This window comes from Meriones unguiculatus, chromosome 11 (genome assembly GCF_030254825.1).
Source record: "Meriones unguiculatus strain TT.TT164.6M chromosome 11, Bangor_MerUng_6.1, whole genome shotgun sequence".
Lineage (NCBI taxonomy): Eukaryota > Metazoa > Chordata > Mammalia > Rodentia > Muridae > Meriones > Meriones unguiculatus.
Window position 1 is genome coordinate 99,118,824 of NC_083359.1, and position 16,049 is coordinate 99,134,872.

Here is a 16,049-nt window from a genome sequence, read left to right on the forward strand (position 1 = left end):
TATGGGGACCGGCTTCAGCCTCCCTCTTCTTTATTCATCAGAGTTATCCTGTTTGGGGTGCTGGAGAGATGGCTCAGTGGGGAAGAGCGCTTGCTGTTCTTCCAGTGCACCCTAGTTCGGTCTCAGCACCCCATTGGGTAGCTTATAACGGCCTTAACTCCATCCCTAGGGATTCCAGTCTCCTCTTCTGGCCTCTGTAGGCACACTTACTCAGCCTCTCCCCCAACGCAAGTGTTTAAAGAGTTGTCTATTTTGGGGGGTGGTTTGGTTTGGGTTTTGTTGTTGATGTTGGCACCATTTAGCCACACCTCCAACCCTACTTAATAAACATTTAGTAAATGAGGGTGAGAGAAAACCACTCAGCAGAGCAGATGGCGGGGGTGGGGGTCAGGGGTGGAGAACAGCCTCCAAAAAAGGAGGTTTTGAGAAAGAAGAGCCTTTCAGTCTGATGCTCACAAGGTTTCAGAGCGAAGTACAGACCCCCTACATAACGGAAACACACTGCTGAAGCATTAAAAGGCAAATTGGGGTTGAGAAAAGAAAACTTGCAGACTCCTGTGTGAGTTTAACTCATTTGGAAACTGCTATGCAGGCTGAACCTCATTCAGCCATTTATGACCACTGTGGGGAGAGTTCCAAAGACCCAAGAGCCTCCGGTGGTATTTGATTTTTTTTTTAATGATTTCTTATTTATTCATTTTTATGTGCAATGATGTTTTTGCTGCATGTATGTCTATATGAGAGTGTTGGATCCCCTGAAATTGGAATTAGAGACAGTTGTGAGCCGTCATGTAGGTGCTGGGAATTGAACCTGGATCCTCTGGAAGAAGAGCCAGTGCTCTTAACCTCTGTGCCATCTCTCTAGCCCCCGGTATTTGATTCTTGAGATGTACTCGCTCCCTTCGGTATCTTTACGGACACACTTCAAACCCTGTCCACTTTTGGGAGCGCAGATCTTAAACATGATTTATTTCCTAACTTCATGTGCCTTCTGTCTCCCCAGACCATGAGTGGCCCACAGGCCAGGACCAGCCAGAATGAGTTAGATCATAGTCTACATAGATTTGTAACACAAATGCAATAGGCTCAGCCCTTCCTGAGATGATAGAAAACAGACAAACAAACACATTGGGAAGCAGTGAACTGAGATGAAAAAGATGTAAATTTGAACCCTGACTCCCAGTGACAGAGTCCTTCAAGCCTGGGTTTCCTCACCTGTAAGGATCCACTGTAACAATTTCAGTAAACACTGAGCTGTTACCATCTGTTTGTTATTGAATAACAAGTAGAGCCATCAAGTACAAGGGGCTAGGCATGGTGGCACATACCTGCAGTCAAGGCCCTTAGAAAACCACAGTAGGATTATATCAAGCTGATCTGAGCTATGTGGAGAACTACACAGAACAACTTGGTTTATAAGACAAAACTCTTACACTCACAAAAGGAGGGGCTGGGGACTGGGGAGATGGGAGGTCCTTGATTCCACCCTCAGCTGATTGATAGATAGGTAGATAGATAGACAGATATAGAAAAAGGAAGAAAGAAAGAAAAATAAAGGCAATACATACAAGATGGGATGTTTTCTTTACTGTTTGGCTGATTATTCTGTATAAATGTGAGACTATATTCCATCACCGTATTACCTATACATTTATTTATTTTATTTTGTGGTGCCATTGACCAAACCCAGGAACAGTGCATTTTGGACAAGCATTTTGTCACTGAGCTATACAGCCCTAGTCCTTAATTTTTCTATTAAAATTTCTGCTGGTTATTTCTGTAGTTCACTTTTCTATTTCTTCTTTTTTGGTTCTCCCCCTCCTTTCCCTCCTCCTCTTACTCCTCTTCATCATTTTTAGACACAAGGTCACATGCTTTGCTCAAGCTACCCTTGCATTCCTAGGCTCAAGGGGCCTCCTGCCTCAGCTGCTCCTGTGCCCCGGCTTGGCCGTTGAAGTGAATATTAACCCACCTAACATATAATTTCATATACACATTATAGATTGGCAGAATCAGAGAGTCCCTTGGAAACTACCCAATCTGAATTGTTTCAATGACAAGATTTTTTTTTTTCAGTTTTTTTGAGACGGGGTTTCTCTGTGTACCCAGAACTTTCTCTGTAGACCAGCTTAGATTCTAACTCAAGAGATCTGAGTACCTCTGCCTCCCAAGTGCTGGGATTAAAGGCGTGTGCCAACATTGCCCAGCAAAATGGCAAGATTTTTGATCAAAACCATATGTAAATTTTGGCAAATCTAGGCAGACAATCAATGGGGTTCCCAAAGAACAAAATGCTTTCATTTTGTTCTCAGTTAGTAGAAAAGCATTACTATTTGTGTATGTATGTATGTGTGTATTTATTTATTTATTGAGACATGGGTTTTCCCATGTAGCCATAGCTGTCCTGGAATTCACTCTGTAGACCAGGCTGGCCCCAAACTCACATTGATCTGCCTGCCTGCAGCTCCCAAGTACTGGGATTAAAAATGTGCACCACCAATCCCAGAAGAAAAAAAAAAAATTAAATAAATGAATTAGTGGCTGGAAGAATATACAAGCAGCAGAAGTGGTAGAGCATTGTGGAGTGCTGTTTTTGGGTCATGAAGTGGCCTTTGCCATCTAGAACTCTCTGACTCTGGACAAAAGATGGAGCTGGTCAACAGCCGGTCCTTGAGGGTCGGTGGGTGATCACAAGGCACCACAAGATCCTGCCCAAGGATCTTTAAGCTGTTCATGGTGTTGCAGAGGAGAGTAGTCTTAGGAAGTTGCTCACGCTCCTGTAAGTCACCCTAATTAAACTCATTGCCTCACCACCACCACCACCAAAAACACAGGAAAGAAAGAAACCAAGCTGGGCGTGGTGGCTCGGGCCTGTAATCCAAGCACTCAGTGAGTTTGAGGCTAGCCTGTTCTACAGAGCTAGTCCAGGACAGCCAGGGTTACACACAGAGACTCTGTCTCAGAAAAAAAAAAAATAATAATTCTTAGCACACAGTTGCAAATAAAATAAATAAAATGTATTGTCCTGCCCACTTTAAAATACAAACAAGGATAATTTGGAAACAAAGCACAGTGAAAGTGTGAAAAGGAAACAAAGCATTTCTAGCCTAATGAATCAGAAAAAAATATCTTCCACTACTGCACAGCGGTTGCAATTCTCTCATGCGTTGGCACGAAGTTCGTTGAGGAGACACCCCAGGCAAAAGTAGTTGATGAGTGATATTTGCACATGTCTAGAAGGCTGCTGCCCTAGATAAGGGAGAGGACAAAGGTGCCTAGAGCATCTATCACACTTACTTCCTCCCTCCCTTCTGTCTTCCCGCCTTCACTTCCTCCCTCCCTCCCTTTCCTCTACCTCTCTCCTTCTTTCTCTCCCTTCTTCCCTCCCTCCCTCTCTTTCTTCCTACTTCCTCCCTCCCTCCCTTCCTTTCTTTTTCTACTTTCCTCCCTCTCTCCCTTCCTTTCTTTTTCTCCTTTCCTTCCTCCCTCCCTCCTTCCCTCCATCTCTTCTGTCTTTCTTCCTTTCTCTCCCCCTCTCCCTTCCTTCCTCCTTCTCTCCTTTCTTTATCTGTCATTTCTTCCTTCCTTCCTTCTTTCCTCCTTTCTTTCTACTGTATTCCTGGCTGCTTAGTATTCGATATGTAATCCAGACTGGCCTCATTCAGTTATCTTCCTGCTTAGCCTCCCAAATGCTGAGATTACAGTATAATGCTTAGCTCCAATTATTTCTTCATTTGTTTTGTTTTGTTTTGTTTTGTTTTGTTTTGTTTTGTTTTGAGACAGGGTCTCCCTACATAGCCTTGGCTGTCTTGAAACTCACTAGGTAGACCAGGCTATCCTGGAACTCACAGTGATCCTGCCTGCCTCTGCCTTCCATGTGCTGTTTAAAGGTGTGTGCCACCATACTTGGCTATTCTTAAAATTAAAAAAAAAAAATTCTGGTCAGTCTCTCCCTATACCTACTTGTCTCTTTCACACCTCTACAAACCCTCCTCCTCCCTTCTGTTCCTTTCCCAAGTTCATGCCTTTTTGTTTTGTTCTATGACCCATTTAGTTTAACCAGGGCCATCTGTGTAGCCTTTGGCTTGAACATATCCGCTGGAGCCTGCATGAGCTAGCTATGTTTTAATCTACACCTCATGGTGACTAGCCTGGGCTGGACCTACCTCCCCAGGCATGACACCCCCTAAGCATTGCTCTGGGAACTCTTGCTCCAGGATCTACCAGAGCTCCCTTGTCTTAAGGATGCTGGCTTGTAGTTTACACAGTACTAGAAGTTGATACATAAGGATTCTATCCAGGCATTGTGCTACATGCCTGTAATTCAAGCATTCTGGAGGCAGAAGCCATAGGATTTTGGGTCCAAGTCCAGCCCACGTTACCTAGTGAGATCAGATCCTATATAAAACAAACCAAAAGCTGGGAATGTAGCTCAGTGGTAGAGCTCTTACCTAGCTTATAGGATCTAGGTATGGGATCTAGCTTATAGACTTGTAATTCTGACTATGTCTCACCCTCACCAGATTCTTGTATGTTCTCTCCATCCAGGGCTCCCCCCTCCCCAAAGCCCATAGCAAACCAAGTAAATGAAAGATTACTTGGAGATCACAAAATCCAAGTGTGAAGAGGGATGTTTGGAGGGAGATTTCATCCAGGCCTGGAAGCCAGATGACTCACTGTTGCCTCTCTGTAGAGAACAGTCTGTGCTGTGAAAACGGCCAACTCCAGGCCTCTGTCTCCTGTACCATCCAGGATCTGCCTCAGCCGTTCTGAGCACCATGCTGACGAGCCGTGCCACATCACGGCAGATGGGCTTTGCCGAGGAAGCCCTAGTCGGGCTCATCTCCTGTGACCGTGTTTAGGGCCCCGTGAGTAGTTCGTTGGTTGTTTATGCTTCTCAGTCGCCCACAGATTCAGTTGCTTAGCTGATACCCACTGATGGTCAAGTGCATCTGTGACACTGTGTATCTCATTCACCCAACTTTCAAAAGGCAACATTAGTCACCTTGTGTAAATTTCCTCCACTTTGGTGAAAGGCCAGCACTAACGTGTATCCTTCTACGACTCTTAACAGAATAATTCTAATTGTTATTGCTACTCTCACATGTCTCTGATGCTATAAAGCTATGGCAAGGCAAAGTGTGTGCACCATTGGCGAGGGCAGGGGTGTTGGAAGATGCTTCATCTGCATGTTAAGGGGCTGTGCGTGAGTGTGAGTGTGAGTGTGTGTGTGTGTGAGTGTGTGTGTGTGTGTGTGTGTGTGTGACCTTATAAGGCCAAACAAGGAGCGAAGTCTGGTAATTGTCAGGACGACAAGTTTTTACAGTCGATGGTGGGGCAGTCAGCTTTGGGCACCAGCTTCGGAGGGAGAAGTAGCCAACTCCTGCTGTCTCACGTCTTGAAGTATCGGGGTTGAAGTTTCCTTGATCTTTCCTCCATAACCCTGGGTCATTAAGGTCCCACACTGAGTGTTGAACCGAGGCATGCCAGGCAAACACTCTACCAGTGACCCTTCCTTTTTACTTTTTAGACTGAGTTTTTATGTGTATGAGTGTTTGCATGCATGGCATGTGGGTGGTCATGTTCAGGCAGCTCTGTCAGAGGCCTGCAGAGGGCGTCAGAAACCCTGGAACTGGAGTATTAGACCGCTGTGAAATGCCATTTGGGTGCTGGGTACTGGATCCAGGTCCTATGCAGAAGTGTCAAAAAGTCCTTCTTTTCTCTGTCTCTCTCTTTCTTTCTTTCATTTGTTTTTTGAGACAGGGTTTCTCTATGTAGCCTTGGCTGTTTTGGACTTTGTAGACAAGGCTGGCCTTGAACTCGCAGAGGAGGCTGCCTCTGCCTCCCTGAGTGCTGGGATTACAGGCACGCACCACCACTCCTGGCGATATATCTCATCTCAAGAAAACAAAATACAGTTGAACGTGGTGGCCTGCGCTTGAGGGCCAGAAGTCTTGCTTTTGTAGTTCAGGTTGGCCTGATACTTGCGACAGTCCAGGCTGATTTCAGACTCCAAGGCAATCCTCCTCCATTGCCCCCGAATGCCGAAATGACAAGTACACACCACGGTACTCGGTGTGCGCTCCTGGCTGTGGAGTCAGTGAAAGTTCAAGCATGGCACAGCATGTGGTAACTGCTCAAAGCCACCACGGTTTGCTGTAGCAAATGAACCTAAATCCTGTCTGTCCCTGATGTGAAAAACTACGTTTCATAATTACCTTACAATTGTTTTTCCTGTCAGGTTTTGCCAGGTCATCATGACAGGAAACAGATCATAGTACTTCCTGTTTTCTGTTCAAAGAAATTGTAAACATTATCAACAAAAAGGGAACTATGTCTAAAAGTATTCAGAGGCTGACGTTGCCACTCTAAAGGTCTTGGGAAAAGTTGTATGCACATATAATTTTATGTACTATAGAACAATGTTTTCATGGTTTTCGCAGTGACCTGCTGATTTCTCCAGGCTTCTTATCAACTACGAAAAGTAAAGACAACTTGGTACTCGGCACAGTAACTTCCATTTCAGGTGATAAGGCTACCACACAAGATCTCCGCCTTGACAATCTCCAGCCTGTCCACTAATTCAGGTTATATGTCAAGCTACTAAGATCACTACAAATAGTTCCAAAAGTAAAGGACGGTGGGGGCTGGATGGCTCAGTGGGTAAGAGTGCTTGCTACTCTTCTAGAGGACCTGAGTTTATTTCTTATCACCCACATTGAGCAGCCCATAGCTGCTTTAACACCAACTCCAGGGGATCCTATGCTCTCTTCTGACCTCAGACACCCCCACATATACACATACCCAGACACATCAATGGAAATAAATCTTTAAAAAGTAAAGAACCTATGACACGCTCTCAGGTTCAGAATGTGCTTGTTTGGAGATAGGTTTTCACTATGTTATCCAGACTGGCCTTGAACTCAGGGAGCCTCCTCTCCTAGTGGTTAGGACTGCTAGGATATGTCTCCAATTAGATGATTTTTTTTGTTATTTTTTTAAGTTTTTATAAAGAAGATGGACTTCCATAAGCCTGGTTGTGGTGACACACATCTTTAATCCCAGCACTTGGGAGGCAGAGGTAGGCAGATCTCTATGGGTTCAAGGCCAGCCTGGTCTAGAGAGTGAGTTGCAGGACAGCCAAGGCTACACACAGAAACCCTGTTTTGAAAAACCAATAAATAAATAAATAAATGAATAAATAAATAAATGAAAATATAAACTTTCTGACTTGATTCATGCATTGAAACTCATAGTAGGGTCACTTGGTGGCCAAGAAAGCCAGCTCTTTAGAAGCCGCTCTTAAAATCAAAGAGTACGTGTTTAATTCAAAGTGCTGTCGTTAGCGTCATGATTAAGAATTTACACACACCATTCCTATAATTAAACATAATACTTCTTTACAGTAGAAGCCAACTCCAGCGGCCCTAGCCCATAATGGTGTGTTTATTCATTCACGTGATAATCAGGCATTGCTACCTATTATTTCATAATCATATAGAACCTTAATAAAGTTTCTAAGAATATGAATGCAAATCATTTTGCCTCCTTAAAGTGCATGTTTTAAAATTCTAACCCCCATTATGGCCATGCTATAAGACTTCTACTCCATAAAAGGGAGGGCCTTTGCTTTATAACCTACTTATGTCCAGGTGAGTTGCTTTGACAATGATCTTCAAGTTCTGGTTCCCCTTTATAGACGTTTTCAGAGATCCTTCTAGAACGCCTGCCACTCAGCCTATTTAATCTACTTAGCCTGTTGCTGAGTAGATGTAGTCCTTTTGCTTCAGACAGATCTGCTCGTTTCCTGTTGACCTCCTTCAGGCGGGCGAAAGGTTTGTCACACTCTCTTCATGGCTACTGTCCCTGGGCTCAGCATCCTGCCCAACTACTCCACTCAGCTGAGCCTGGGAAGGACCTTTAGATACCCCAGCTTTCCTGGTGATGGGAAGTTGACTAGATTAGCAAAGTGACCTTTAAACTGTCTCCCTCAGCGCTCAAGGGAAAAGGTCTCAAGAAATGAAAAGCCAGCTGGGTAGTGGTGGCACATGGCTTTAATCCTAGCACCCAAGAGGCAGAGGCAGGCAGATCTCTGTGAGTTCGAGGCCAGCCTGGTCTATGAAGCAAGTCCAGGACAGCCAAGGCTACACAGAGAAACTCGGTCTCAGAAAAACAAAAACAAGACAAAACAAAAAAGTGAGGCTCGGGGGCTGGAGAGATGGCTCAACAGTTAAGAGCACTGGCTTCTCATTCAGAGGATGGGGCTTCGATTCCCAGCATCCACATGATGGCTTACAACTATCTTTAACTCCAGTCCCAGGTGGTGCAACCATCTTTCTCTGTGTCCTCTGTGGGCACTGCACACGTGTGGGGCTCACATACACACCTAGACGAAACACTCAAATGCGTAAGAATAATTTTAAAGTGAGAATCAAGCTGGCTTGATGGAGCATGCCCGTAATTCCAGAACCTGGGAGTCTGGAGGCAAGAACGTCATTCAGGTCACTATCACAAACCTGAACCTTTTTGTGGGGAAACGTACACATGATCCTTCTCTGGTTGTCTCTGAGAGCAGTCGAGGAGGGGCAAGAAGCCACCAAGGCCTTCCCCAAATGATGTTTATATTACAGGCATGGCCTTTCGTAATGCACAGGGAAGCTGATGACTAATAGCGATTAACTCAGGCTTCTGCCTCCAGCCGGGCGGGTACATGTGGTGAATACGGTGTGTGGTTCAAGCTTTGTGCCCTGTGACACGAAGATGACCAGTGAGACTGGAGTTAGTGTCTAGTGAATGACAACACCCTCAAGTGACCCAGCCTAGAAATCTGATTGTCACACTGCACCCCTGCTCAGCCTCACAGCTGATTTGTCACCCAGCCCTGAAGACTTCAGTCCCCATCACCTTTTCCCTCAGTATCAGTTGACCTCATTGATAATCATTAACATCACTCAAAAGGACCAACTGAAAGTTTCTTCATATCTGGATTTATAATCCCTCCATTGGTAATTTTTGAGAGTGGACTTCCAAAATTACTAATATGATCAAGTTTCACACTGTCTCCACCTTCCTGCCATGACATTAAATTTTCATTACAATTATGTATTGTGTGTACATGAGGGCATGTATGCCACAGCACCTCTGGAGAAGGCAGAGGACAACTTGACGTCTTCTACCATGTGGGTTTTGGAGCTGAAATTCAGGTCATCACACCTGGCAACAAGTACCTTTTCCCAGGAATCCATCTTGCCAGTATCTCCTTTCTTGCCTTTAGCTGGGGTTCGGTACCTTAGATTGACATACCAGCCCTGGCTCCTGGCCACGTTTCTATATGCCCTTCTTTATTAGTCAGGTTCTCTCTCTGCAGTCCTCTCTCTGTAGTCCAGCTAATCCAACAGTGGCTGGCTGTGAACAGAAAGTCCAAGAATCCAGTAGTTGTCCACCACAAGGCTGGGTGTCTCTGCTGGTCTTCAGTATATGCTGGAGTCCTGAAGAAGCAGGCTGTAATGCTGGTGAAGGAATGTATGTGCTGAGGGCAAGCAGACAAAGAACAAAAGCTTCCTTCTTCCATGTCCTCTTATAGGCTTCCAGGAGAATGTGGGGCCCAGATGTGTCTTCCTGCCTCGAGATCCAGATCAAAGATGTGTGTCTTCCCACCTCAAAGGTCAGGACTAGAAGTGAATTCACCCCCTTCAAATCAAGATAAAAATCTCTCACAGGTGCCCCCTCTATTTCTGGATTATAGTTCATTCCAAATGTAGTCAAGCTGACAACCAATAACAGCCATCACATCTTCATTCTACCAATAGTTTTTCTAATCATCATTTCCTGATCATATATCTTCTTTGCCTCTTTAGTGTTTTCCCCTCATCCTGAATTATCTTCACTTCACTAATTATCTTCCCCAACTATGATTTCAGAATCCACTTACTCATATATGTGTCCCATCCCCTTCAATAAACACAGCAAACACATTTCTGAATTATAGGGTCTCCATCAAGGGGTGGTGACAACAGGAACAGACAATGAAAAAGGCAATGGAAAAGGCAGGGAAGAAGGACAGGAGTGCCAGGGCAGGTGTGGTGGCAGTGCCTGCCATTTCAGATGGGCTAACGCTTAGTGGGAAAAGCCATATTTCCCCCTATGTCCATGGTCCACACAGATGGCATCATCTCTGGTTACCGATCTGTGGGTTTGATTCCCCCTCCAAACTGGATAGTTACCGTGTCCCCTAGTTAGGTTTTTATTGCTGTGATAAAGCAGCTTGGGAAAGGATGGGGTTTATCTGCCTTACACTTCTACATAACAGTCCATCATGGACGGAAGTCAGGGCAACACAGGAACCTGGAGGCAGGAACAGAACCCATGAGGAATGCTGCTTACCAGCTTGCTCTCTGTGGCTTGCTCAGTTTGCTTATGTACACACCTGGGGCCACTGCCTAGGGACTCACTGCCCACAGTGGCTTGGCCCTTCCACATTAACCATCAGCCAAGAAAACGCCCCACTACAGACAAATGTGATGGAGTATTTTCCCAACAGAGGTTCCCTGATGGCTCTAGTTTGGTGTTAGGTTGACAAGGGAACTAACCAACACACTATGGCTTGCTAAGTACTCCCCCAGAGGCCCCTCCACTTGTTAAAAGCACCTGAGAATTCCAGAAGAGAGGGTCAGATTCCTATGACTACAGTTAGAGACAGTTGTGAGACACCATGTGGGTGCTGGGAATTGAACCCCGGTCCTCTGGAAGAGCAGCCAGTGCTCTTGCCCGCTGAGCCATCTCTCCAGCCTCTAGCTCTAAGTTTTGAAACAGGATCTAACTATGTAGCCCAGGTGGGCCTTGGACTTGTGACCCTTCTGCCATAGCTTCCTGAATGCTAAGACCATGGCTATCAGGAATGGAGGAACATTGAACAGGTTGGAAATCTTTCCTAGTTGTGAATCTTCTGGTCCTCTAAGGGCGTGCACTTATAGATGATCCTGGGAGCCTGGTATTTCTTCTTCCTCTCTGTTTGCTCCCTGGCCACCGTAAGGCACGTGGCTTCTCCTGTCGCGTGCTCCCACCACTGATGTTCTGCCTCATCAGAGGCCAACTGGTTATGGGGTGAACCTCTAAACCAAGGAACCAAATTAAACCTTTTCTTCTTAAAAAGTCAATTATCTCAAGTGCTGACCAACATACCAATTCTCTGACACCAGAGAGCACCCAGTAACTTACCCAATACTGGCATTATCATTTTCAAACAACAAATACTAGCACTCAAGAACCCCTCAGCACCTTTATTGCTCAGAGATTTACAAAGATTTTCAGCGCTCTGTGCCAAGAACCAGAAACAAAGATGAACATATTCATTTCATATTATAAAACAGAATCACAGGGATTAAACAGAAAGGAAGGTATCTGAGTTGAAGGGTATTTAAGACGCCATGGAGAAGAAGGAAGGGCTTTTGGCTTTTTCCTTCTGGGGTGCTGGCTGAGTAAGAAGATCAGCTGGGTGCTTTCTTTGCTTCTCTGACCTAGTAGGTTTTCGCCCCAATATCTGCCTCCTGAGTCTTTATTGATAAAATTAAACGACTGGAATTTTATATTTAGTAACAACACACTATGGTTCGTTGACTTACTGGGGTCCATGGCTTTCTATTACCAAAAGGAAAGGGACCAATTCTCTAAAGATGTTTATTTTTCCTTAACTGTCTAGGGTGGCTAATTTTTATTTTTTGTTTATGGGGGGATTGTATAATCCTTGAGCTTGTTGTCTCAAACAGTGCCAGGGGTAATCTTTCTTAGTGGCTGGATTCCAGAGTTAACCTTAGTACTCACAGCCATGAATGCCTAACTGTCTTCCTGCCTCACTTCCTTTCTTTTTCTTTATCAAGTGCTTTGCCACAACAGTGAGAATAACACACGAGGAACCTTAGAGATTCCCTAAAAGGACAAGCTACTCGGGGTGAGTTTTGACCTTATGAAAGTATTCCAAAGAATACCATAAGTGCTAAAACTATCTTGGGAGAACTGGTCCCTGGTCACCTAGACCAGCCGTAACTTCCTAGAGTAAACAGGTCTCTGGACCAGCCATAAATTCCTATTCAATGTGCTCCTGACCTAAAGGTTACGAAAACTGCCTGACCACTTAACTGCTGTCTCTCTGCTTCTGTAAACAATGCTGGTTTGCTGCACATGTGTCCAGAGTTGCTTTTATGTATATGCCACAATTGCGTTTGTTTTTGCTTTTAAAAACGCAAACAAACTGGAGGTTGGGGCTGCTTCCTACTACTCTGCTTGGGACAGCCCCATCGGTGGTGAATAAACGACTTACTCGTGCATCTCAGGAGTTTTTCTCTTCAGGCACCCCATATCAGAACCATACATTGCTTGAACCCGCTCCTACCCTACGGAGTATATGCTATACTCTCTCTCTCTAAGTAAATCTGTGCTTTCATTACTGCTGCTTTATGTCTTGCTCAGTTCTTTCTTTGAGACAAAAAGAACCTAGACATTGCATCATGGGATCCTGGGACCACTCCTAGCAACAGACAGTTTTGTTTTGTCTCACAGTTCAAGGGTACGGCCCATCGTAGCAGGGAAGGCACAGTGCGGGTAGCAGGTCACGTCACACCGACTGTCAGAGAGCAGAAATAGGTGAAGGTCAGTGGTCGGTTCGTTTTATTTTGCTTTTCAGTCAGCCTAGGACCCCAGCCCAGAGTACCGTGATGCCCACACTCAGGAGTTAAACCTTCCTGGAAACACTCTTTCAGAGACACACCAATCGGTGTGTTTCCGTGGTGGTGCACACCTTTAGTCCTAACACTTTAGTCCTAAGCAGCAACATCTCTGTGTGTTGGAGGCCGCCTGGTGGTCTACATAGGGAGTCCCAGTATGTATATGCAGTAAAACCCTGTCTAAAAACAAACATACATAAATGAAGTCAGCGGGTTGACAATGAAAGTTAGCCGTTACATGCCATAATTCAGTTTTTATGCTTTCAATGTTCTTAACAGAAAGCAGGTTCTCATTTTAGTTTGATATGTTTTTTATCATGGGGATTGAACCCAGGACATTGAGCACTCTACCACTGTACACAAGCCATTACTGAGCTGTTCCTAAACTCTGAATACACATCTTTCAATGCAGCTGTTTCAGGTTAGGCATTGGTTCAGACTGAAAAATAAAACGGCAGTTGACTTTCTGTCACAAACAGAAAGCTGGACACGGACAGGAAGCAACTGTATTCAAATGAGGACCCTTAGTCAGCGCCAAGTGTGATCTCTGAGCCAGAACAAGCGAAATAATCCTCCAATCACCTGCTACTGCAGACTGCCTGAAGGCTGACTTTCAGCTATTAAAGTGAGGGACAGGAGCGCACACAGAACCTAAGGGCTGAGAAGCCCTTGAGGCCACTGGCAGCTCACAGGGCAGAGTACTGAAGAGGAAAAATACCACAGGAAGATCTCCAGAAAACGGCACGTGGCTTCCCTTGAGACTTTGGACAATTATTAACCCGAATATGCTAAGAAGAACCCTCCAAGCGTGGCTAAGAATAGCTGGTGGAGATAGGAATTCTTACTATGCAGAGTGAGCATGCTCACACAGAGAGGGCTGACGGGGTGGGGATGGAGATTACTAACACATGGAAGGAGTTTGGAGGAAGGACCCCACAGAGCTGAAATCAGTAGTTCTGAAGAGGGAGTGCTGTTGGGCTGGTGGGGATGTCTCCGGAGAAGAGGGCCTCTGCCTGGTAGCCCTGCCTGGTACTGCACTTCTGTGGGTCAGGATGAGGCTGCGTCAGTCAGCGTGCATAGAAAAACTGCAGGGTTGGGTGGTGGTGGTGCACGCCTTTGATCCTGGCACTCACGGGGCAGGGGCAGGCAGAGCTCTGTGAGCCTGAGGCCAGCCCAGGATGCAAGGCAAGTTCCAGGACAGCCAGGGCTGCTATACAGAGAAACCCTATCTCAAACAAACAAACAAAAACAAAAACCCGGAACAAAACAACAAACTACTAACTGGATCCAGCTGTTGCTATTGGAAGAAGCTGTTGCTATTGGGAGTACAGCAAAAGCTAGAGCTGGGCATGGCAGATGGGAAAGAAATAGTGTTTTCAAGACCCGCTCCTGCTTGTAAAAAACCCTTGAAATAGAGTCTCTTCCTAAAATAAAACATGCAACAAACAAGAAAGCCCACTACTAAGTTACACAGGCCCCTGCAGACAGCTGCAGGGCGCTCGGGTTGACTTAGAAAGCCACAGCTGACTCAGCGCTGCGCGCTGCACTTGTGGAAAATACAGATGAAAGCTTTAGCTCACAGCCATGGTGGCTCCTGGCGACCCAGGGGCAGCTAAGGAACTGCGTTATTCTGATTCAGCTTCGAGAAGTTTCATTCGGTCTGTGTTCCGCTTCTCCCGCCCCTGGGTGCTGCCGGTCGAGAGAGACATGCAGACCTACAGAGATAGACCTCAGTCCATGAAGCAAGTCGCACTGGCTGCTCCTCTAGATAGGCATTCCAGTGGCAGGGTCCTAAATCACGGACTTGCAGGGAGAAACAATCAACCACGTAGCTTTAACTTGGAAGGTATTTACTTATGTATTTATTCGCTCATTTGCTTTTGAGACAGGGACTTGCTGTATTGCCTAGTCTGGCCTTAGAAGTCCTGGGCTCAGAGAGCAGCCTTCTGAGCAGCCGAGACCACAAACCAGACGCCTATGATGTGTCACTGTCAACCTGACACAGTCTAAAGGTTGTGGGAACTGAACTCAGGACCTTTGGAAGAACAGCCAGTGCTCTTAACCTCTGAGCCATCTCTTCAGCCCAGAGCTTCTTAAAAAGTCATACCTGCTGGGCTGGGAATGCAGCTCTGTGAAGAGTTCGTGGTGTGGAAAGATCCAGGCTCTGTGTTCGCCCTCTAGTGTTATTTCAAAATGTGGCATGTGGCACCTTCTATGAGGCCCAGCTACCCGGGAGGCTGAGATGGGAGGATCATTTGAAGCCATGCTGGGCATGACAGCAAGACTCTAGATTGGTTTTGTTTTGTTTTGTTTTAGGACACACTGAAGAATTCCAGTAATAAGGAAAAGCTAAATGATGAGATAAAATGTTGGTGAAGGAAGGTTGGTGTGGGGTACGTGTTTGTAATCCCAGCTAGTGGAGAGGAGGATAACAAGGGTTGTCAGTTTGAGGATAGCCTGGGCTACAGGATGAGTTAGCTGGAAGCCATCACGGACCATATAATAACAATAACAACAACAGCAAAGCAAGAGGAAAACTCAGGGGCTTTACTGGACATTCCTTTCACTTCTGTTTTTAGACCCAGCCAGTGAGAGGAACAGCCGGAAGTGGTTAGGGTTAACTGGGGGTCAGCGAGAATGAGGAGAGGAAGAAGGTCTGTCCTGGTTGTGACAGGAGCACGGCGATGCCCCACCTCCAGCAGCATGTGTCAGCAGTGGTGGCCATGTTGTCCGCTGGCCCGCACGAGCAGTGTGATTGCCAAAGCCCACAGGGTGCTCTGCGTCTTTGTTTCTGTTTTCGCCTCTCCCAGGTCGGATACTTCCGTCTTTCTAGCAATTCTGTGTATTACTCAATGTCTTTCCAGGATCCCCCGGGCCTGGTGCCAGCCACAAAGTTCCTGATCCGGTTACCAGGCTGTGGCTACAGGGAGGAATCCCTCCTTACAAAACATCTGTAGCCTCAGAACATGGGAGGCTGAAGCGCAAGTTCTCCTTTGTTAGAGCAGGTTTTTGTCCTGACCCAGGGACACTTGTGGACACTGACATGGCAACACACATCCTTTGAAGAAGTGGCTCCTTTTCTCATCTAGCTTCTAGGAGGATGGTGGCATCAGCCACTGGCCTAACTCCATGTCAAGGGGCCACCTCAAGGACCACACTGAGGTTCCGTTTCCAACACTCCTGGGGACACATCCCCTCTGCTGTGGTCCTGCTTACCTTGACCGTGACCAGCCTGTTGTTGAAAGTGCAAGGCTTGGAGCTGGAGAGGTTGCTCAGCAGCTAACAGCACTTGTTGCTCGTGTAGAGAATTGGAGTTCAGGTCCCGGCACC